General features: G+C 42.5%; 2 long non-coding RNA genes across 2 annotated transcripts; both read left to right on the plus strand.

Moving 5' to 3' along the window:
• The first annotated feature begins 13,160 nt into the window (after positions 1-13,160).
• On the plus strand, positions 13,161-15,195 carry LOC130735427 (uncharacterized). The gene is made up of 2 exons (XR_009018444.1): positions 13,161-13,552; positions 14,954-15,195. It is a non-coding gene; the product is annotated as an uncharacterized LOC130735427 (long non-coding RNA).
• Positions 15,196-18,720: 3,525 nt separating this feature from the next.
• Positions 18,721-20,757, plus strand: LOC130735428 (uncharacterized). The gene is made up of 2 exons (XR_009018445.1): positions 18,721-19,112; positions 20,516-20,757. It is a non-coding gene; the product is annotated as an uncharacterized LOC130735428 (long non-coding RNA).
• Positions 20,758-24,282: the final 3,525 nt, after the last annotated feature.

A 24,282-nucleotide genomic window follows, 5' to 3' on the forward strand; every position in this document is an offset into this window, starting at 1 on the left:
CAAAAATTAACAATAACAATAATAAGGAAATGATGCAATGAAGATATGTTATTATTTCTGAATGGAGAAGAAGTACAAAGGATCGAGAGGAAAGAAGAAGACTAAGCCTAGACAAACAGGAAAGCTCGAGAATTCTTCATGGAGAGAAGTTGAAGGTGGAGAGGACGAATGTCCTTATCAATTGAGGCTAACTGAGTAGCCAAATCTTCCTTCAAGGCAACATTCTCCTGGACAGCCTCTTGATCTGCTTCATGATTGTCTGCCTCATATTCCAGAAGCATGCAAATACCCTGGAGCTGAGCTTCGATGTCCTCCCGACGTTTGGTCAGACGGAGGAGGTCATTCAGAACTTCTTGAAGGTTCTGAAGACAGTGAGTCTGATGAGAGGTGAGCCAACATGTCAGAAGATGCTCAATCTTCTCAATAGCTTGAGAGATCTCAGAAGAAGAAAGATTAACACTCCATGGAAAGACTTGGTCAAATACCAAAGTCTTGAGTTCATAAATTAAGTTGACAGAAGTCATTCTTGAATAAGGGAGAATGAACAGAATGAGAAGGAAGTGAATTGCGTTGTGATGGAGAAGAAGGATTGCGGAGATTATAAGGAGAAAAGGTAACAGAAAATCATGCATAAAACTGATCAAATCATAAAGGCATGTGAGTTACTAAATGGACGGTGCATTGAATCAGATAAGAAAGAATTAAGCATTGTCAACATACAATAAATGCAGTCATAACAGTTAAATGTATGCATGATAGAGATGAGGAATTCAAGGCTTGGAAGAGGAGGGAAGGTTGGCCATGAGGTACTGCATGATTGCTTCCATTTTGCCTGAGGACTCTTGAATTTGCTTGCTTTGCTCATTCTGAATACGTCCTTGTTCCTCAACCATCTGAAATAACCTCTGCTGATCATTCTGAATTCTGTCAATTCGGGCAGCAAGAACTTCAACTTCTGGAGCTGGATCAGGTGTGGGAACTTCTGGAGCTTGAACATGAGGAGCAACTTCAGCCTCTGATGACATTGCAATGTCAACTTGAATTGGCCCTTGCTTCTGAACTTCATCAGCATCTGCATCTTCCAGAATGAATATGCCATCTGTGCTTTCTTCTTCTTCCTCTGCTGATACCATCACAGCATCTTCTGAGGTGCATTCAGAGACAACACCTGGTCTTTCAGCCATAGCTCTTCTCAAGGGTTCACAGACCTTGTGTAGCACTCTCTGCCTCTGCTCATAGGCCCTTTCGGATGCATCATGAACTCTTAGTCTTTTCTCCCTGCTAAGTTGCTTCTGAAGTTCATGACCTTTGCCTTCTGACCATCTCTCAAATGCAGACCATAGACTATCAACGAGAGAAGCATCAAACTGATTATCAGTTACCTGATAAAGCCAGTTCAGCCTTCTGGTGGCCTCTTCAGAAAACTCCTAAATGAGTTGAGGAAGATTCTGAGGAAGGAAAGAGGTGGCCAGGGTCAGAACAGGTTGAGGAGTTCTGGCAGCATTAGAACTTGAAGCATTTGATTCATCCATGTTCTCTGAGAGAGTGGAACCAATCTCATGGACCTTCTCTACGCCTGAGTGATCTGATTCATCCATATACTCTGCTTCAGAAATAGTATCTGGCCTTTGCCTTGAGGTGACAGTCTTCTCAGGTGAAGTGAAACTCAGATCCTGTGAGTTGACTGCTGAGTAGTTAGACAAAGACACATAGGAGGTCTCAGCAGCATCTGGAATCCGATCTTCAAAATTGGAAGCAATTTGTTGAAGAGGCTTCACATTGAAAGGCGGCTCAAGGATCTGGACATCATCATCTTCCTTTTCTTTCTCACCAGGGATCTCACCAGTTTGGGTTATGAGAAATGTGTGTGGAGTGGATGCTGGCTTGGGAGTGAGTTTCTCAACTAAGGTTTTTAGAGTTGCCTCACTTTGAATAATGCCTTGAATGAAGGAATTGAAAGGAGGTACTGGTTCAGATGGGATGGATGTGGAAGAGGTGTAAATTGGAATGGAAGGGATGGCTGTGGTAGCTGTTTGGATGGTTGAAGTAGGAGCTTGAGGTTCAGCTTGCGTGTGAGTTTGTGTTTCAGGTTGAGTGGGTGCTGTTTGGGTTAAGGTAGGCATGGAAGTAGATATAGGCAGGGGTTGTTCAGGTATAACTACTAAAGCAGAATCAGAATTAATGCTTTCAGTAATTACCTTACTGGGGCTTCTGATGGGTGAGGTTCTGGTGAGACTAGCAGCCCTTGCGGGATCAGAAGTGCGTTTAGATCTTCTTTCTCTCTGTACTTCTGAAGTTGGTTCAGATGCTTGTTCTGCAACTGTCTCTTTCTGCTGAAGGGGACCTTTCAGAGGCAGCTTTCTTCTTCTTACCAAGTGTACCTCATCAGAATCTGTGGATTCTTCAGCCTCTGAGGAGTCTCTTATACCCTGAATCACATTCTGGATGATCTCATGGTCATCCTGCTCATCTTCCTCTTCCTCAAGAATGATTTTGCGTCTCTTAGCCCGAGGCCTGTCTTCATCTTCAGTCTCCTCACTTGAGGGGTCTACCCATGTGTCTTCTGAGCTTTCAGAATCAGACATTTGTTGTTGTTGAGCTGAGGTTCTCTTCAAAGGCTTTTCAGGGGATGGTTCCCTGATGATCACAGTCTTGGAAGCAGCCTTCTTCTTTGCAGGTTCCTCTATCAGAATCCCTTTGCCCTTAGGATCTGAGGGCTTGCTGCTTGTTGCTCTCCTGGATTTCCTGGTAGTCAGCTTAGGAGGACTTTCAGGAAGAGTGTTAACAAATTCTGTAAGGGTGATAGGATCTCCTTGTCTTCTGAGCATCCTTACATATTCCAGAATGCATGCTGGATTGTCCTTCTTGGACCAAATGGGAAAGTCATCAATGGGGTAATTTCTCCGACGAACTTCATCAGAGGTATCTTCTTTGGGAGCAACTTTAATCTTCTCAATGATCTGCATTTTCTTCAGCTTTGTGCCATTGAGAGCATCACCAACTGTCATGGCCAGATTTTCGTGAAGTCCAAGATCTGATAGAGTCTTGACAAGCTTATTTTGGACGAAGATGTCTGACAGCAGCCTTCCATACGGAATATAAGAGATGAATCTTTTGTTCTCAGAACCAGTTGTGGTCCTTGATTTTTCAACACACTCCTTCAGATAATTGAAAAGTAGGAATGGCAGACAAATAAGCTCACCAGTTGAAATGTAGTACATGATTACCTTCTGAGTTGCATTCAGGTAATCAGTTCCTCCAGTTCTGGGGTGAATACAGTGCATGAAGATCTTTTGCCAAATCTTCATCTCAGACTTTAAGTCCTTAATGTTGTACTTGGTTTTCTCGTAAGACCAGTTATCATAGAGCGCCTTGTTGACCACGGTCCTCATTCCAGCAACATTTGCTTCAACATTCTTGATCCTTTTTCCCTGCTGAAACTCCATACCCAGCAGTTTTGCTATAGATTCTTCAGAGATCACAATTTTCTTGTCCAGTACATGGGAGACGACGTAGTAGTCGTTGCAAACTGCATTCTTCCAGAACTCGACAACCAATTTGTGATAGATTGGACCAACGAGCCTGTTGAAGTACCCAGACCATCCTTGCAACTCGACTTGGTTCCTAATATCAAACCCATGTTGAGCAAGATTATCAAAATCAACTCTTGCTTCGCAGCACACACTCAGTTCTTCCACTTTCTTTGCACAGGTGACAACATTTGGTGCATTCAGAATCTTCTGTGCTTCCTCGAATCTTTGCTTCTCTTGATCTTTGGCAGTTTGTGTGGTAGAAGCAGAAACATTCGCCTTAGGTTTCCTTGATTTGCCCATGATTCTTAGAGATGGAGGTTTAGGGTTCAGAGAGAAAGGGGAAATGTTGGAGGAAGAAATATGAATGAATGCAATGCCCACGAATAGTTTCAAAACCGTAAGTGTAAGTGAGTGGGAGATCGTGTGTGACAGTGCATATAGTGGGTTTAATGGTAACCGTTGACAGTTTTTCTAAGAAATTAAAAGCAAAATCAACGGTTATAATATATAGTCTGAAAATAGCATAGTAGAGGAGAGTAGACATCATCATTATAGAAGATATACCACGCGACTCAAGGAACTATGTCACAAATGAAGTGACACGTGTATTGTTGTCTACCACGGAAGTTTAACCAGTGGGTTAAGTGCTTCTGATCGAGTAACTTCTGAAAGGGGTAACATCTGATGACTTCAGAGGTACCATGGTCAGAAGTTCTGAAGAAAACCTTACTCTGGACAAAAATCCATGTTCAGGTTTTCAAGAATGAATAAAAACCTATCTTCTGCCAAGGGCTTAGTAAAGATATCTGCCCACTGATGGTCAGTATCAACATACTCTAATGATAGAGTGCCCTTCTGAACATGATCACGAATATAATGATACTTTACCTCTATATGCTTTGCTCTTGAGTGTAGAATGGGATTCTTGCTGAGTGAAATAGCAGCTGTGTTGTCACAGTAGATGGGAACTTTCTTCAAAGACAAGCCATAATCTTCTAGATGATTCTTCATCCATATGGTTTGTGTACAGCAAGTGGCAGCTGAAACATATTCTGCTTCTGCAGTTGATAGAGCAATTGTGTTCTGTCTCTTGCTTGACCATGTGACAAGATTTGATCCAAGGAAGTGGCAGCTTCCAGAAGTGCTTTTCCTTTCCACTCTATCTCCAGCAAAGTCAGCATCACAAAAACCTGAAAGTGTATACTCTGATGTTTTTCTATACATCAAGCCAAGGTTAGTAGTTCCTTTCAGATATTTGAGGATCCTCTTAACAGCAGTTAAGTGAGTCTCTCTAGGATCTGATTGGAATCTAGCCTAGAGATGCACACTAAACAATATATCAGGTCTAGATGCAGTTAAGTAAAGAAGAGAGCCTATCATTCCACGATAGAGCTTCTGACAAACCTTAGAGGAAACTTCCTCTTTCTCAAGAATGCATGTTGGATGCATTGGAGTCTTTGAGATGTTGCAGTCACTCATGTTGAACTTCTTCAGAAGTTCCAGGGTGTACTTCTTCTGATGGATGTAGGTGACTCCTGGTCGTTGATCTATTTGAATTCCCAAGAAGTATTTAAGTTCTCCCATCATGCTCATTTCAAATTCAGCCTGCATTAACTTAGAGAATTCCTTGCACAAGGAGGGATTAGCAGAACCAAAAATGATATCATCAACATAACTCTGAACTATAAGAATGTCATTCTTATAGGTTCTGCAGAAAAGAGTATTGTCACCTTTACCCCTTACAAACTCATTCTGTAGAAGAAAGGAGCTGAGCCTTTCATACCACGCTCTGGGAGCTTGTTTCAACCCATAGAGTGACTTCTTGAGCTTGTAGACATGCTCTGGATGTTTGTTGTCTTCAAAGCCTGGAGGTTGCTTGACATACACTTCTTCTGAAATGTAGCCATTGAGGAAGGCACTTTTGACATCCATCTGATGGAGAATGATGTTGTGGTTTACTGAGAAGGAAATCAGTAGCCTTATAGCTTCAAGCCTTGCTACAGGAGCAAAGGTCTCAGTGTAATCAATTCCCTCTTGTTGACTGTAGCCTTGAGCTACCAGTCTTGCCTTGTTTCTTGTTACTTCTCCTTTTTCATTCAGCTTGTTTCTGAATACCCACTTGGTTCCTATGACATGGAAACCTTTAGGTTTAGGCATTAAGGTCCATACATCATTCTTGCTGAACTGATCTAGCTCTTCTTGCATTGCTTGAATCCAGCCTTTGTCTTCAAGAGCTTCATCAACTGATTTCGGCTCAATGAGAGACACAAATCCCTTCAGACTCAGAAGAGTCTCTTCTGAAGGTTTGAGCATAGACCTGGTTCTGACGGGAGCATCTTTGTTGCCAAGGAACTTTACCCATGTCCACCTGCTATAATGATCTACAATGACTAACCCATACTTCTTTCCTCCAATGGATTCAGTTTTCACTGGTCCAAAGAGATCAATGTGAAGTAGCTCAAGGGGCCTTGTTGTAGATACTACATTCTTTGCTTTAAAAGGCTTCTTGGTGAATTTACCCTTCTGACAAGCTTCACATAGAGCCTCTGATGAATACTTCAGATGAGGCAATCCTCTGAGGAGATTTAGCTTGCTAAGTTGAGAAATTTTTCTGAGACTTGCATGTCCTAGACGTCTGTGCCAGATCCATTGCTCATCATTAACAGACATGAGACACTTGACCTTCTGAGATAGCAGTTCAGAGGATCTGATCTTGTAAATATCATTTTTTCTCTTCCCAGAAAATAAAACGGATCCATCTGTTTGACTAACAGCTTTGCATCCGGTTTGATTGAAGATCACATCGTAACCTTTGTCAGCAATTTGGCTTATGGAGAGCAAGTTGTGAAATAATCCTTCCACCAGAAGTACATCATTGATAACTGGAATTTTTCCATCTCCTATGGAACCTTTTCCAATAATTTTTCCCTTCTGGTTTCCTCCAAAGCCAACGTCCCCTCCTGACTTAAGCGGTGTCAGTTCTTGGAATATAGACCTTGTGCCCGTCATGTGTCGCGAGCATCCACTGTCCAGGTACCATGACAGGTGTCTTAACTGAGCTGCATAAGATGTCTCATCATCATTCTCAGAGTCTGAATCATCTTCTGAAGCTCCAGCACCTCTGCTAGTGGTAGCCATTAGAGCCTCCACAGCTTCATCTTCTTCTGATTCAGCTTCATCAGAATCAGTTGCATCAAAGGTAATGAGAGCTTTCTTCTTGAAGACTTTTCTTGGTCTTTTATCCTTCTTAAGCTTGGGACAGTCACTTTTGTAGTGCCCAGATTCCTTGCACTCGAAGCAAGTGACTTCCTTTCCAGATGACTTCTTCTGACCAGATGAAGATTCATATCTTCCTGAAATTTTCTTTGGTCCTTTGCCTTTGCTATGTCTGTTCTTCCAGAGTTTGCTTAACCTCTTTGTGAAAAGAGACAGCTCTTCATCATCAGACGCATCTGACAGCTCTTCAGATGAATTTTCTTCTTCTGCCTGATAGGCTTTTGCTTTGTCAGACTTTGACTTAAGAGCAATAGACTTGTCTTTCTTCTGAGGCTTGTCTCCTTTGAGTTCAATCTCATGGCTTCTGAGATGACTCACGAGCTCTTCTAACTTCAAGGAGTTCAAATTTCTGGAGAGTTTCAATGCAGTGACAAAAGCTCTCCACTCCTTAGGCAAACTTCTGATAATCTTCTTGACATGATCACCAGTAGAGTAGCCCTTGTTTAGCACTCTGATTCCAGCAATCAGAGTTTGAAACCTTGAGTACATCTCCTCAATGGTTTCACCAGATTCCATCTTAAACTGCTCATATTGTTGTATGAGAGCAAGAGCCTTGGTTTCCTTGACCTCTTCATTTCCTTCATGCGTCATGACCAAGGAGTCAAAGATGGATTTAGCAGTTTCTTTGTCAGAGATCTTCTCATACTCAATATATGATATTGAGCTGAATAACATGGACTTCGCCTTGTGATGATCCTTAAAACGCTTCTTCTGAGCGTCAGTCATTTCAGAACGAGGGATCTTCACACCTGAAGCATCTACTGGATCAGTATAGCCTTCAATGACCATATCCCAGAGATCTGGGTCAGTGCCAAGGAAATAACATTCTATTCTATCTTTCCAGTACTCAAACTTTTCACCATCAAAGATTGGTGCTCTGAGTTGATTGTTGTTGTTGTTGTTGTCAGCGGAAGTATTGGCTTGGGCCATTGCTTGTTTTTCACACAAGGTTCTGGATCACTGAACACTGTTAGGTGTTAAAATCAGAACCGGAGCTCTGATGCCAATTGAAGGTGCGAAAAACACTAGAAAGGGGGGGTTTGAATAGAGTTTTTGAATCTCGGATATACTTTTCGGCTTTTTCAAAACTCAAAGATAAAAACTAAGTGCTGAAAGATAGGAAGTAAAGCACACGAGTATTTTATCCTGGTTCACTAACAGTGCACTGATTTTCTCACTAGTATCCTCTTAAGAAGCTGATCTACCGATCCTCTTAAGACTAGCTAAATACTGAATCAGCCTTGATTCAGTCCTCTCAAGATCCGACCAACCTTGGTCTCTTGATGAACTTTACAATATGATGTAAAAGATTTTGGGTTTACAATGGGTGCTTCTTACAAGCAAATAGTAAACTCAGAAGTTTAAGAACAGTGAAGAAATAATGCTAAGAGAATGGTTCGTATATGTTGAATATTTTCAGCAGAGTTTCTTAGCCTCTTTCTTCTTTCTTCAGCCTTTATATACTCCAAGACTTGTGATGTAGCCGTTGCTAGGGTTTATCCGTTGGAGTGGCAATTCTGTAATATCAGACTGCTAGGCTGTACAAGGTAGGTGGCGGACAGACTGAGACTTGTACGACGTTGTACTGTGATAGCGACCTGTCCTTTCACTAGTTGACTTGTGATGAAGGAGCTTCAGATGAACGTTGATGAAGCTTCTGATCATCGTCAGATTGAAGCTTGGAGTCTTCTGACCATGCAACCTCTGCTTCTGAACAAGTTCCTCAGAACTTCTGATCGTCAGAGCTAGAATAGCCTGGGTCTTCAGAACCAACTTCTTGCAAGTCTTCAGAACTTGAGTCTTCTACTTCTGGACCGTTCCACTGGAACATCTGGTCTTCAGAACTTCTGACTTGAGTTCTTCAGATCTTCTTGAGAGCTTCCATCTTCAGAGCTTCTGAAGTATTTGCCACTGTTCAGAACGAACAAGATAGATTAAATAGCTCTCTTTTTAGTAACCCTTGGTTCTTCTTCTTCTGAACGAATAGGCTTGGGTCAGATTCAGAACCTGTTTGTCACAACTTAAAAAAAACAAACGTTAGGGTACCACAATTGTTCATCATCACAAACCTTAATTGTAATCATCAAAACATAGAGATGCAACCACTGATCAAACCTTGATCTTACAGCTAGAAGCTAAAGAATGAATCTTAGAGAGATTTCGTATGGATAGTATACGTATGATGTCGAGAGTGTGTAGTTCCGTAGCGACATCATTGAGGATTTAATATCAAGATATTTGTGACTATTGGATGATAGGAACTCATTGACTGTTCCAGTAGGTTTTTCTAGATTTCCACCTTTGATGTATTAGGCCTGATCAACTTAATATTGAGGGGGTGATATTCGGAATCACAGCTGGCTATGGACTTTGATAGAAGGATTGGTAAGATTAACTTGATTTGATCGAAGATTAGTTGAGTTTGGGAGGAGAAAGTTCTCATTAAGTAATTGTTTTCCTTGCGAAGGAGTTGTAGTTTTAGGAGATGAATATTCTTTTAGGAAATGTTGAAGAGTTACAGAGCATCAGAGATCCAAACTTGGAAAGGTTTAGGTTTTAAGTCTATTAATTCTTGTCATAAGTGTGTAGGACTTGAAGTTTGTCATAATTTGATTGGGAGATTAAGAAGTTTATCGACGAGATGGTAATCAAGTTACAAGAAGGAAAGTGTTAGTATTAAGATGAATACTTGAAGTTATCATATTTGGACAAGCTACTCAGAGTCTAATAGTGAATGGAACTTTGTTATGGATTTCGGTGATGCATGATAGAGTTAGCAAGTGAATTTTGCTCAGTTGAATAAGAATCCTATGATTAAGATTGACTTGGGGAGTTGAAAATCATGTATGAGTAAGGGATGTAGTGGTGATAGCAGTTACGATAGTAGTTAAACCTCAGAAGGTTGGAGGATCGGATGACGAAATGACTAGTTAAGTCCCTTGAGGTATAGTTATGATTTGATCTTCTAGAGGATAAATCTCGATTTATGCGAAGTGTTAGGGATTTCAGTAAGCCTAAATTGGTTTGAGTGAGGAAGATTTTGAGGACGAAGACGACAATAATGGATTGTTGGATTTTAAGAGGATGATTAGTTTATGAGTGGTCGATGAATTGATGATTAAGGGGATGAGTCTTGTTATGCACGAGGTGTTAAGACTCAAGTTGAGTTTTAATTTGAACGGTGACTGAGGGGAAGATTGATTTCATGGTGCGAGCGACGATAGTTACGAAGTTGGAAGTAACGTTAATGGACTAGTAGATTCCAAGGCAATAGTTCGTCTAGGAGTTATCAAGCGATCGAGTTGAGTTTTGGATCATGAGTGAACATCACGGGGACAAGTTGAGCATTCACTTCAGAACATAGGAATGTACCGAGTTTCTAATCAGCATTTTGGACGAACAAAAGAAAAGGGGCATGTGGTTAAGGTTGCGCGGTTGCACGAATGCCAACAAATATTATTTCCAACGAAGACCCGACGCAAGTGGTCGAACCGGACAACAGAGAGTTGGAAGACGATATGTCTTTTAAGACGCCATCGGTCAGCATTGGGACTAGAAGGGTGAAACAATCGAAGGGAAAGCAGAGTGCTTTAGAGAAAGTCATTTGGAAAACAAAGACACAGACGGTGCCATATGGGAGTTAGAGGAAAAGATCAAGGAACAATATCCAGAAATTTTTACTAATCCTTAAGTTTCGAGGACGAAACTTTCTTTTTGGAGGGTAGTAATGTAAGGCCCAAGTTTTTAAACTTATGCCAAGTAAATAGAATCCTATTCACGATTAGGGTTGATGTATCGTGAAAGGAAACCTGAACTAGAGTTTACCAAATGAAATAAATTTATGAAGGAGAAAGTTCAGGAAAAGTATAAGGATTGCATCATGATCGATAAAAGTTATAGCACGATCGTTATACGTTTAAACCAAGGTCAGAAACCCTAGTATATAGCTAGTTTTCACTTTTAGGCACGATGGAAGTTAATTCCAAAAATCTTCAGAGAAATGTTAGAACTTCTCTTTTTCCATATATCACAATCGTTTCGAGGCGAAACTCTAGGATCTACGAACGTCCGATTCCAATCATCGGAAGTTTGCCGAAACCGAAACCCTGGTATTTCAAAACCCTAGAATCACCCGACAATGAAGACTTTTTCTATTCGGAACATCAAATGAAGATTTCACACGCGTACACCCATTTCTCTTGATGATTTTAATCTTTCTTCAGAAGGAAGTTTTCCATTCCGACATTCGATGCAAAAAGCAACTTATCGGGTAAAATAGTTTTACACCGACTTTGCATTAGTTGCCAAAAATAAAAGGAGACATCTTTTGAGTTTTGGAATTATTTTGCCAAAACCTATCTTAGAATTCACGGAGAATGACGCCGGAAAAACCAGATTCGCGAAACTTCCATTTTATCGCGTTTTGCCAACCTCTATATATAGCAAGAAAGGTGAGAAAAATTACAAAAACTCCTCCATTTCTCTCCCAAATCCGCGAGCTCCATTGAAGAGGAAGGAAGAAGAGATTTTGTTCAATCCTTGCTTGATCGTTGATTAATCAGTTGCTGCTTCAAGGTTTCGAGGTATGGTCGCTAATCCTTACCTCTGATCGCTTTTTCCATAGCTTTTTTGAGCTGATAGTTTTGAGGTTTTTGCAAAACTATCCTGAATATTTCATTTTTTATTCTAAACATCTTCCTTACATGCCCAAGATCACTTCTGCCGGATTAGATTTTCCGTAATGTCGCCGGATTTCCGCCGGAATCAATTTATGCCTTAAATACCCATTTTTGGAGTAAAGCTTCAACCTTTAGGCTGAAAACTATCGCCTTAGCTTAGTGCTAGTAGGATTAGTTGTCATAAACGTCGTTAGTAACGTCCCTGTCAAATTTGCTTTTTGGGATTTCAGTTTTGAAATTCTAAGTTAAAAATCATGACCAAAATACCCCTGCGACAGTTTTTGATCCGATAATTTTTCCGAGTTTAGAATACCCTTAGTTACGGCTAATGATAGCATTGGAACCAAGTTTGATCGAAGAAAAATCGAATCCCACAATTGTGAAAAGTGGCCGATCCCTATAGGGGAGGAGGAGGAAAATTCCTTTTTCGAAAACTTGTCCTTTCGCGCTAGATTATCGTACCTCGGAGTATGTACTACTTCGTGTAACCTTAGTGAGTATTGATAGCTTAGTTTTCGATAGATTCTGATAGTATTTCTGTGGTTTTGCTCTAAAGGTGATTTTGAGGAATTTCCTGAGGAGCAACGCTTTGCTTGTGAGGAAGAGTTCGAAGATCATCCTGGAGAATCTTCAGGTGAGGGCTTCTCACTGAATCTCTAGTTAATGCTTAGGGTCGATGCTTTCGACATTGTTTACTGTTTATGCACTTGTTTGTGTTTGATTGGAAAAATGTTTTCTGAGGCTTCGGCTGACAATGTAGATGATTCATCTACTGAATGTTTTTGAGATTGAATTTCATGCTAAGTGCTAAGAGGGTAATTTAGGATGTGTGATGCATGCCTTATATGCTAAGTGCTATGTGGTTATTGCTTAATATGTTGATATATGACATGTTGATTGATTGTGCTGAGTTATTTATGCTTTTGCAATGAGATCTGAGATTCTGAGTAGTGAGAATAGCGGGCAGGTCATGCCGATTTTATTTTGAGAGTTTTGAGAAAGTTTGATAGGACGAATGAGATTCGGGCCTTGTTATGGTGTTTTATGGATCGAGACATTCTCTGGTGTCATTTGGGGATTAGGAGATCCCGAGAACTTATAAGATTTTGCGATAAGACTAAAAGGATATTATTTTGAAAAGAAAACTCATAAAACATTAAACAACCTCTAAATCTTCAAATAATGATAACAAACTCGAAAGGAAGCTTAGGATGCAAATCTTAGTTTTTGGAAAACGAGAAGTGTCGTCGGATCCAAGTGTTGAGGAGATTGGTAAGTTCTGAGTATGTTGATACTCCTTCGCTCGTTGAGCAGTTGTTTAGTGTAAGGCCCTAAGTTCAATTTGGAACAATTTTATGGAAGTTTGAATAAAATTGAAGTTTTAGTTAATGTTTGATAGCTGGCAGATTAGAACTGTCAACTTGGGTGAATTTTTAGAGGGTCTTAAAGACTTCATTTGGGAAACCTTCCTTCATAAGAGTTGTAGCCCTTTAAGTCTAGAAAATTCTCGAAGTGGAATCAGGTCATTCCGACCTCTGTAGCTCGAGATATCCTCGGTTTAGTGACGATGGTTCTGGCTGTACAGTACCAGCGAATTTAATTGATTTGTTTCCTTTCAATTCCGAGTGTGATCGTGATATTACTAAAAAGGGCTGAGGTTTTTGATTAGTTTCAGGCCTGAGTAAGTTCTTAAGTGATGGGGTCAAGGGTTTTGACTTGGGTTGGGCTTGAAAGAAAACAAACCCTAGCCCAAGAGAGGGAGAGAGGGGACGCGGGCTATGTAGGGTTTTGGGAGGGAAAGGGTTTCTTTTCACACTATTCTGAAGAAAGAAACCTTGTGCACTTCTGAAACACGTAAAAACAGAGGAGAAAGAGTGAGAGAAACCTTCCCCTTGCACCCTAGCCGTCACCGTCCCAAGCCCTACCACCGTCGACGTGTTCGCGCAAGAGAGAGGAGGAGTTCGCGAGCGAGAGGGAGAGAGGAAGGGTTACGCGTGGGAGAAGAGGAGAGAAACCAGAACCTTGCTCTTCAATTTCATCTTTTCTTCAAGCCTAAGGACAAAGGTAAGGGCTGGTTCTAGGAATGGGTAGGTTCTTTAGGGAATATGCCATGAATTGCCATGAGAAACAACTTGAGTTTTGGACTGTTTTTGCATGATTACCTGTACATGCTTGCTTGCTGGGATTTTTCTCTTGAAAAGCAATGAATATGATCCTCAAACGTTGTTTATGATCTGAATCTATGATTTTATGCGAGTTGCCATGGTATTTGTTAAGTTTTGTGCTATTTTGCACTTGTTATAACATGATCCTTGCTAAATGTTTGGTTCTGAAATTTTGAGTGGATATTTGGGTTCTTGGGGCTGTACCAAGATTGCCATGATCAAAGGGGGAAGGAAGGAAAATTATTTTTGAAAACCATAGAGCCATGGGAGTTTCGCTGCCAGTTTCCTGTACTGGACAGCGGACTTCAGAGCACCTTTTTACCTGTTTATAGTCATCAAATGAAAAAGTGATTAAAATGAAAGTTGTAGATTGTCGAAATATCTTTCCAGACATATAAAAACCATAATTTGTGGTTTAGTAATGTGATCTGGGGGTCGTGTTTAGTAACTGTCACACCTGCTGTTTTTCCTGTTCCGGACAGTTAGCTTTAAGGCCTAATATCACCTAATTCTGGGACTCAAATGAACAAGTGTGTAACTAGAGAGTTGTAGATGTTTAAAATAGCTTTCTAGAAAGGTATCATACGTGATTTTTGGATGAAAGATGCATTCTGTGGCTCTATTTTTGTGAAAGTTGTTTCTGCTGTCAATATGTTGAAGTTGCGATGATATATTATGCATGAGTGAATGTTCTTGCGTTCCTTTACGTGGATTATATTTATTTTCTCAGTTAATGGTTCATGGGTTGCTCACCTAGCCGTAATTCCCTTGTAACCCGTGAATGTTGTGTTGTGAAGGTTGTTTTATAAAGAGTTTGATAAGACTCTAGGATTGACTTTAGAGACTTATCAAAGAGAAAAGTGTAATAAACTCGCTTGCAAGTAAATGTGAATAATTTGGACATAGGTCAGGTAGACTATGGTCCATGAGAACGATGGTACCTTGCACGCGAGGGAGTTATTTGGGTTGACTGCGGTCTCCCGTGAACCTTGTGGGCCGGTGTGGCTTCACGTGATTTGGTTGACTGCGGTCACCGTGAACTTTTGTGGATCATTGCGGCTCCACGTGATTTGGTTGACTGCGGTCACCGTGATAACCGTGTCTCTGCGGAAGCACGAAGATGGCCATGGAAGTTTTGGTGGGTTGTGTGAAGTGAGATTCCGTTAGTAACTGACTCTTTCCCATAAAAGACATATAATGTACTTATATTATATATGTTGTTGTTGATTTTGTCATTATCATTCTTTTTGTTGGACCTGACCCTGCTTGTTTGCTATGTGTTTATTTGGGGGGGGGGTAGATGGTCGTGAAGATAATGGCGATGACTCATTCTTGGGAGTTGATGCTACGTGACATGCCAATACTGGAGGACGACTACACTTCAGAGGAAGAGGCTAAGGAATAGGGTTTGGGTTGAGAGTCTTTTGTTTTCTGTTGGGGTTGAGAGTTTCCGAAGTGTTGGTATCGAACAATTTTATTGCTTAAATTCGAATGAACAAGTTTTGATGTAATCTTTATTTTCATTCAGGCCTTTGATTCGTACTCTTTACAGTTGGTTATTTAAAAAGTTTTACGATGTTGGTTGCTTCCGCGTGTTTTTGGAAAGGTTATGTTTCAAGAGTTTTCGTAAAATGAAAGGTTTGTCATTAATTGAAGATTAATAAGTGAATCGACGAAAACTCTTTACGAAAATTGGTTAATTAGTTACTGTGTAACACTCGAGAAATCGGGGCGTTACATTGTGGTATCAGAGCTCCGGTTGAGAAACCAGAGCACTAAGGGTTTTGGGCTTACGAGTTTCCGAGCTCGTTGTGTTTTGTTTTTGATAAAGGTGTTTTCAAAGCTTCGCGGTGAGATTTGGGTAGACTTGTGTGCTAAGATGGTTGTTTGATTGAGATTGTCTGAAGTTAGTACCATTGCCGTGGTACTTGGCAGAACTGGCACAGCAGTTGGATGATCTATCCTCAAAGGGATTCATTCGACCTAGCGTATCGCCATGGGGTGCACCTGTGCTATTGGTAAAGAAGAAGGATGGGAAGTCCAGATTGTGTGTGGATTACCGGCAGCTGAATAAGGTGACAGTGAAGAACCGTTATCCGATGCCTCGGATAGACGACTTGATGGATCAACTTAGAGGAGCGGTGATCTTCTCGAAGGTAGACCTTAAGTCGGGATACCATCAGATCCGAGTCAAGGAATTGGACATCCAGAAGACCTCATTCAGGACCCGATACGGGCATTATGAATATCTTGTGATGCCGTTTGGGGTTACTAATGCACCCGCAGTGTTTATGGACTACATGAACAGAGTGTTCAGGCCATTCCTGGACAAGTTCGTGGTCGTGTTCATTGATGATATTTTGATTTACTCGAAGAGTAAGGAAGAACACGAAGAGCATTTGCGTCAAGTGCTAGGAGTATTGCGGGAGAAGGAGCTATATGCTAACAGCTCGAAGTGTGAATTCTGGATGGAAGAGGTGAAGTTCCTAGGTCATGTCATATCAAGTCAGGGTGTGGCTGTTGACCCTAGCAAGATCGAGACAATTCTGTCATGGGAGCAACCAAAGACGGCAAGCGACATCAGAAGCTTTGTTGGGCTTGCTGGCTACTATAGGCGATTCGTCAAAGATTATGCAAAGTTGACTTCGCCGTTGACCCAGTTGACGAAGAAGAATCAACCGTTTGCGTGGACGGAGAAGTGTGAGGCTAGTTTCCAGGAGTTGAAGAAGCGGCTGACCACCGCACCCATACTAGCTTTACCTAAGGAAGGAGAACCTTATGACGTGTATTGTGATGCGTCGCTCAATGGTTTGGGGTGTGTAATGATGCAAGATAAGAAAGCAATTGCCTATGCTTCAAGGCAATTGAAGACTCATGAGAAGAACTACCCCACAGATGACTGGAGTTGGCTGCCATAGTTTATGCTCTCAAGATTTGGAGACACTATCTCTATGGCAGTACGTTCACGATCTACAGCGATCATAAGAGTTTAAAGTACTTATTTGATCAGAAGGATCTGAACATGAGGCAGCGGAGGTGGATGGAATTTCTTCAGGACTATGAGTTCACTCTACAGTACCATCCGGGGAAAAGCAATGTCGTAGCCGACGCTCTCAGCCGGAAGGCTATACATGTGTCCTCAATGATGGTCAAGGAGTTAGAACTGTTGGAGGCTTTCCGAGGTCTGAGCTTGGACGTCAAGCTCGCACCAGGAAGACTGAGTTTCGGAATGGTGACGGTGTCAAGTGGACTTTTGGAAGAGATCAAGTCTAGACAAGAGACTGATGAAGGGATAGCTGAGTGGCGAGACCGTGTGACTCCGGGAAAGGCACCAGAGTTCTCTATTGGGAATGACAATATTCTGCGATGCAAGGGACGGATATGTGTGCCTGACGATGCAGAGATGAGAAGATTGATCCTGGATGAAGGACACAAGAGTAGACTGAGTATCCATCCCGGAATGAACAAGATGTATCAGGACTTGAAACTTCACTTCTGGTGGCCTGGGATGAAGAAGCAGGTTGCAGAGTATGTTTCTACTTGCTTGACATGTCAGAAAGCGAAGGTAGAGCATCAGAAGCCCGCAGGGAAGCTGCAACCACTAGATGTCCCAGAGTGGAAGTGGGACAGTATTTCTATGGACTTCGTGACGGCTTTACCTTTAACTCGGAGGAAGTTCGATGCAATTTGGGTTGTTGTTGATCGCTTGACAAAGACCGCTCATTTTATCCCGATCAATCTGAAGTACAAGGTGGAGAAATTGGCGGAGATTTATGTGGCTGAGGTTGTGCGTCTACATGGTGTACTGACCAGCATCGTGTCAGACAGAGATCCGAGGTTTACCTCTCACTTTTGGGGAGCCTTGCAGTAGGCCCTCGGAACTAAGTTGAGGTTGAGCTCTGCCTATCATCCCCAAACCGATGGGCAGACAGAGAGGACAATCCAGTCGCTGGAAGATTTGCTACGGGCCTGTGTGTTGGATCACAAGGGCAGTTGGGATGAGATGCTGCCATTGATCGAATTCACTTACAACAATAGTTTCCATGCGAGCATCGGCATGGCACCTTACGAAGCTTTGTACGGTCGGAGGTGTCGTACGCCCTTATGCTGGCATCAAGATGGAGAAAATTTGGTGATTGGCCCGGAATTGGTGCAACAGACCACCGAGGAAGTCAGGAGAATTCAGGAAAAGATGAGAACCGCGCAGAGTCGCCAAAAGAGTTACGCCGACAACCGACGAAAGGAGTTGGAATTTCAGGCCGGAGACCATGTCTTCTTGCGGGTTACCCCGATGACAGGTGTCGGAAGAGCAATCAAGTCCAAGAAGCTTACTCCGAAGTTTATTGGGCCGTACCAGATCACGGAGCGAGTTGGACCGGTGGCGTACAGGATCGCCCTACCACCGTTTCTATCCAACATCCATGACGTTCTTCATGTGTCGCAGTTGCGGAAGTACATGGCAGATGATTCGCATGTGATTACGCCAGACGACATACAGCTGAGAGATGATCTGACAATGGAGGTGCCACCCATCAAGATCGTCGACCGAAGCATAAAGCGCTTAAGAAACAAGGAGGTGCCTTTAGTGAAGGTCGTGTGGAACCAAGAGACTGGTGACGCGACCTGGGAGTTAGAGGATAAGATGCGGGAGTCACACCCCGATTTATTTGTAAACCCTTAAGTTTCGAGGGCGAAACTATTTTAAGGGGGGTGGTATTGTAAGGCCCTAAGTTCAATTTGGAACAATTTTATGGAAGTTTGAATAAAATTGAAGTTTTAGTTAATGTTTGATAGCTGGCAGATTAGAACTGTCAACTTGGGTGAATTTTTAGAGGGTCTTAACGACTTTATTTGGGAAAACTTCCTTCATGAGAGTTGTAGCCCTTTAAGTCTAGAAAATTCTCGAAGTGGAATCAGGTCATTCCGACCTCTGTAGCTCGAGATATCCTCGGTTTAGTGACGATGGTTCTGGCTGTACAGTACCTGCGAATTTAATTGATTTGTTTCCTTTCAATTCCGAGTGTGATCGTGATATTACTAAAAAGGGCTGAGGTTTTTGATTAGTTTCAGGCCTGAGTAAGTTCTTAAGTGATGGGGTCAAGGGTTTTGACTTGGGTTGGGCTTGAAAGAAAACAAACCCTAGCCCAAGAGAGGGAGAGAGGGGACGCGGGCTATGTAGGGTTTTGGGAGGGAAAGGGTTTCTTTTCACACTATTCTGAAGAAAGAAACCTTGTGCACTTCTGAAACACGTAAAAACAGAGGAGAAAGAGTGAGAGAAACCTTCCCCTTGCACCCTAGCCGTCACCGTCCCAAGCCCTACCACCGTCGACGTGTTCGCGCAAGAGAGAGGAGGAGTTCGCGAGCGAGAGGGAGAGAGGAAGGGTTACGCGTGGGAGAAGAGGAGAGAAACCAGAACCTTGCTCTTCAATTTCATCTTTTCTTCAAGCCTAAGGACAAAGGTAAGGGCTGGTTCTAGGAATGGGTAGGTTCTTTAGGGAATATGCCATGAATTGCCATGAGAAACAACTTGAGTTTTGGACTGTTTTTGCATGATTACCTGTACATGCTTGCTTGCTGGGATTTTTCTCTTGAAAAGCAATGAATATGATCCTCAAACGTTGTTTATGATCTGAATCTATGATTTTATGCGAGTTGCCATGGTATTTGTTAAGTTTTGTGCTATTTTGCACTTGTTATAACATGATCCTTGCTAAATGTTTGGTTCTGAAATTTTGAGTGGATATTTGGGTTCTTGGGGCTGTACCAAGATTGCCATGATCAAAGGGGGAAGGAAGGAAAATTATTTTTGAAAACCATAGAGCCATGGGAGTTTCGCTGCCAGTTTCCTGTACTGGACAGCGGACTTCAGAGCACCTTTTTACCTGTTTATAGTCATCAAATGAAAAAGTGATTAAAATGAAAGTTGTAGATTGTCGAAATATCTTTCCAGACATATAAAAACCATAATTTGTGGTTTAGTAATGTGATCTGGGGGTCGTGTTTAGTAACTGTCACACCTGCTGTTTTTCCTGTTCCGGACAGTTAGCTTTAAGGCCTAATATCACCTAATTCTGGGACTCAAATGAACAAGTGTGTAACTAGAGAGTTGTAGATGTTTAAAATAGCTTTCTAGAAAGGTATCATACGTGATTTTTGGATGAAAGATGCATTCTGTGGCTCTATTTTTGTGAAAGTTGTTTCTGCTGTCAATATGTTGAAGTTGCGATGATATATTATGCATGAGTGAATGTTCTTGCGTTCCTTTACGTGGATTATATTTATTTTCTCAGTTAATGGTTCATGGGTTGCTCACCTAGCCGTAATTCCCTTGTAACCCGTGAATGTTGTGTTGTGAAGGTTGTTTTATAAAGAGTTTGATAAGACTCTAGGATTGACTTTAGAGACTTATCAAAGAGAAAAGTGTAATAAACTCACTTGCAAGTAAATGTGAATAATTTGGACATAGGTCAGGTAGACTATGGTCCATGAGAACGATGGTACCTTGCACGCGAGGGAGTTATTTGGGTTGACTGCGGTCTCCCGTGAACCTTGTGGGCCGGTGTGGCTTCACGTGATTTGGTTGACTGCGGTCACCGTGAACTTTTGTGGATCATTGCGGCTCCACGTGATTTGGTTGACTGCGGTCACCGTGATAACCGTGTCTCTGCGGAAGCACGAAGATGGCCATGGAAGTTTTGGTGGGTTGTGTGAAGTGAGATTCCGTTAGTAACTGACTCTTTCCCATAAAAGACATATAATGTACTTATATTATATATGTTGTTGTTGATTTTGTCATTATCATTCTTTTTGTTGGACCTGACCCTGCTTGTTTGCTATGTGTTTATTTGGGGGGGGGGGGTAGATGGTCGTGAAGATAATGGCGATGACTCATTCTTGGGAGTTGATGCTACGTGACGTGCCAATACCGGAGGACGACTACACTTCAGAGGAAGAGGCTAAGGAATAGGGTTTGGGTTGAGAGTCTTTTGTTTTCTGTTGGGGTTGAGAGTTTCCGAAGTGTTGGTATCGAACAATTTTATTGCTTAAATTCGAATGAACAAGTTTTGATGTAATCTTTATTTTCATTCAGGCCTTTGATTCGTACTCTTTACAGTTGGTTATTTAAAAAGTTTTACGATGTTGGTTACTTCCGCGTGTTTTTGGAAAGGTTATGTTTCAAGAGTTTTCGTAAAATGAAAGGTTTGTCATTAATTGAAGATTAATAAGTGAATCGACGAAAACTCTTTACGAAAATTGGTTAATTAGTTACTGTGTAACACTCGAGAAATCGGGGCGTTACATTTAGCCATCCAAGGGATGAGCCGAGAAGCTTCACTGAGGCGTGAGACCTTGTGAATGCGTGATACTCCACTGAGGCGTGAGACCTTGTGGAAAGCATGGATCTTCACTGAGGCGTGAGACCTCGTGAACAGCATGAAGCTTCACTGAGGCGTGAGACCTTGTGAATGCGGGATACTCTTGTGCTGTTGGAGCAGCTGTGTTGTTGGGCTATCCTGGGGATAAGTCCGGGAAATTGATAGTTTCCGAGTATGTGATACTCTTTGCTCGTTGAGCAGTTTTGACCATCGGATGGAGATGAGTCGGATGATTTGGAGATCATCATGGGTTATGTGTTGATGTGAAGAAATGTCTTTTGTCGCAGAATCGACTGTTACCTTAGGGTAAGTTTTTAGAGACATTAATTTAGCTAGAACACGTGGCGACGTGTCGAGTGAGATTCGGAGACGTTGTTTGACTAATCATCCTGCATTCATGCAACATTAATGAGGTATTAACACAGGACGTACTCTGGACCTCGTCGGTTTCCAAAATTGTCATAAGACCCGGAATGCCGTGTAAGAGCGTTTGTAGACGACTCTTGTAGCAGACCGAAATGGCAGACCTACGGGTTTACTGCTGATCTGACTACCTTTGTGTGGTGTAAGAGGCACGCGGGCCGAAATGGCCCCACCGTGGCTGGTGTTAGGGCTGATCCGTTTGATGTCCATCCGTTTCCGGAATGCATGTGGTTAACTGGGTTAACCGTCATTTGCATATCATGCAACATGCATACTAATTTAGTTGTTGAGTGTGATTGTTACTTGTTAATCCTATTTGGAACATGTTAAGTGATATTATTGTCGTTTATGTTATTATGGAATATGCAACCCTAGGATGTTATCCCTAGCTATAAGCCTAAGTGGCTATTCTATTATCTGTATCTATCGATGCTATTATTTACGTAATTCTTTGGAGTTGACCCTCGCGTCTTCTGTGTGTGCTTTGGCGGACAAACGCCCTTTGTCAGATGTCTTTGGCGGGCTGGTTCACGATGGTTCACCCTTCGGGGGAAACTAGGGATTGAGATGCTGGAACAGGAGCGCATCGCGGTAGCGAGAGGAGGACGGATGGTGAACATAGACTAGGTCGTTCTGGATTCAGATTCGGACGACGATCATGCTAGCATGTAGGTTTTAGTGCTGGTGTGAGCTCCTCGAGATGGGATTAGTGTAGGAGTAGAGTCTTAGCTCTGAACATCATTTGTTTTCTTTGGGGACAGGGTAGTTTTCCCACCTATAGCTTTTTGTGTGGTTTCTTTACGGGAATCACAGAGAGTTGGTTGGACTTAGGAGGTCTTGTTTTAGGCCGATGGGCCAGCTTATTCTCATTTTTGAGGGATAGTGCTGCGAACACTTGACCTTTCTTTTGGTTTGTACATTTTGCCTACGGGCGCTACTTTTCTTACTTCCCGTCACTGGAGGTTTACTCGTGATGTGGTTAGCTACTTACAGCGGGGGCTGTAATTATTATTGTATATTAGTTTCTGATTATCCTTCGCATTAGAGTTTTATTTCTTTAAGTCTTGTTTATATTATCGACGAAAAAAAAAATAATTCACGTTTTTCCGCATTAAGTTTATTTGGTTACTAAAGTGACGCCACCGAAATCGGGGTGTTACAATTACTGAGAATATCCTTGTATATTTGAATTGTAAAAAGGTTTTACATTCGAGGGATGCCTCGTTAAAAAACTCTCGTGATGGAGAAAAATAGTGCATCTTTAATTTTGTCCTAGTTCTTCAGTCTCCTCGCCGCGCCCTTCTTCTGTCGTCGGCTCTCTTGATCAGAGCACCACACCTAACACCCCATCTTTCAACTCGTCGCCTTGCCCGACGACTCTATAGTAGAAAGGAGGCTTTCCAATCTCGTTCTCTCGCCCGACACGCTGGTTCGCCTTTGTTGGCCCCATACCTGCGGCCCCCGCTGGGTTCTTGCACTTCATATTATTCCTTTTCTTACCCTGACGGCACCGCAACTGACCCCCTTCTTCCTCCGTCTTCCAGTTCCCCTGAGCCAGACCAACCTCCCTGCTTGCCCCATGTAGCTCCACCTTTTTCACCTTCTTTCCCGCCAACTGTACTGGCATGTTGAATGTGTGTAACCTTCGGAGCGTTGCCTCGTCTTCTTTCCAGCTAAAGAGGTCCATGTTGTCCTCTACCAACCTATCCAGGCGCCCTTCCTGCTTGGCGGTAAGCTTGGGCTCAATTGCCAGCACGCCCCTAATGGATGCGTCCATATCCCAATTCTCCCAACGCCTCTCATCAATGGTGCAAGTAGGTTGTCCATTCTGCCCTGTCTCTCAGCTTTCTTTGTCCTGACTTCGATCTTTTCTTGATCTTTTTATGCTCTCGCCGATCGGCTGCTCCCGCCTTCTCGCAGCGGTTTGGCCCTGTGCAACTGGCTGTTTCCATCCACCCTCAGCGACTTCAATTTCATGACACCTGTGCCCATCATTAACTCCCCTCTTACCACATAAACTAAGGCAGTTGCTGTAGCATTCTCTCGCCCCTCGCTGATCTACTTTGATTTTTCCAACTTTACCGCAAACCAGGGGTACTTTACCGCCAGGTGGGCTGTTGAAATCACCGCGCAGAGACGATTCAATGTGTTCCGCCCTATGATGACATTGTACGCCGCCACAACCTGCAAGACCAAATACCTTACACGCAGAAGCTCAGCGTTTTCGCCAACCCCAAAGACCGTAAACAAATCCACGTAGCCGCGCACCTAGACCTGCTTCCTAGAGAAACCTACTAGGACCCCCGTGTACGAACTTAAATCCTTGTCCGTTAAACCCAACAGATCAAACGCATCTCCGTAAATGATATCTGCGGAACTACCCTGGTCCAGAAGCACTCTTTGCACGTTAAAGCCACTGATTCTCACCATTTCCACCACTAGATCGTCTTTGTGCGTCCTAATCCCCTCAAAATCTTCCGAGATATAACTATAACTGGGTGTTGATAACCCAACGGGGTCGGATACTCTTGTACCGATGCTACCGCCTTCTCGTGCATTCGTCTCACCGTGGACTTGCCGCCGCTCTCGTCGAAACCTCCTGCGATTGTGTTGATCGTTTCGAATGATGACTTGACATTGTTGTTGAAAGTTTCTTCAGCCCTTTTCTTCTTTGCCACCTTTGTTCTCCTCCTGCCCGCTGCTGGTGCTCGCCGACGACCGCCCTGTTGGTCCTTGTCTGATTCGCGATCTGTTGCTTGTGATCGCCTCGCCTTGATCAGCCTTCCGACCTTTCCTTTCAACGTGAAACAATCACTGGTGTCATGGCCTT

This window comes from Lotus japonicus, chromosome 2, assembly GCF_012489685.1.
Source record: "Lotus japonicus ecotype B-129 chromosome 2, LjGifu_v1.2".
Classification (NCBI taxonomy): Eukaryota; Viridiplantae; Streptophyta; class Magnoliopsida; order Fabales; family Fabaceae; genus Lotus; species Lotus japonicus.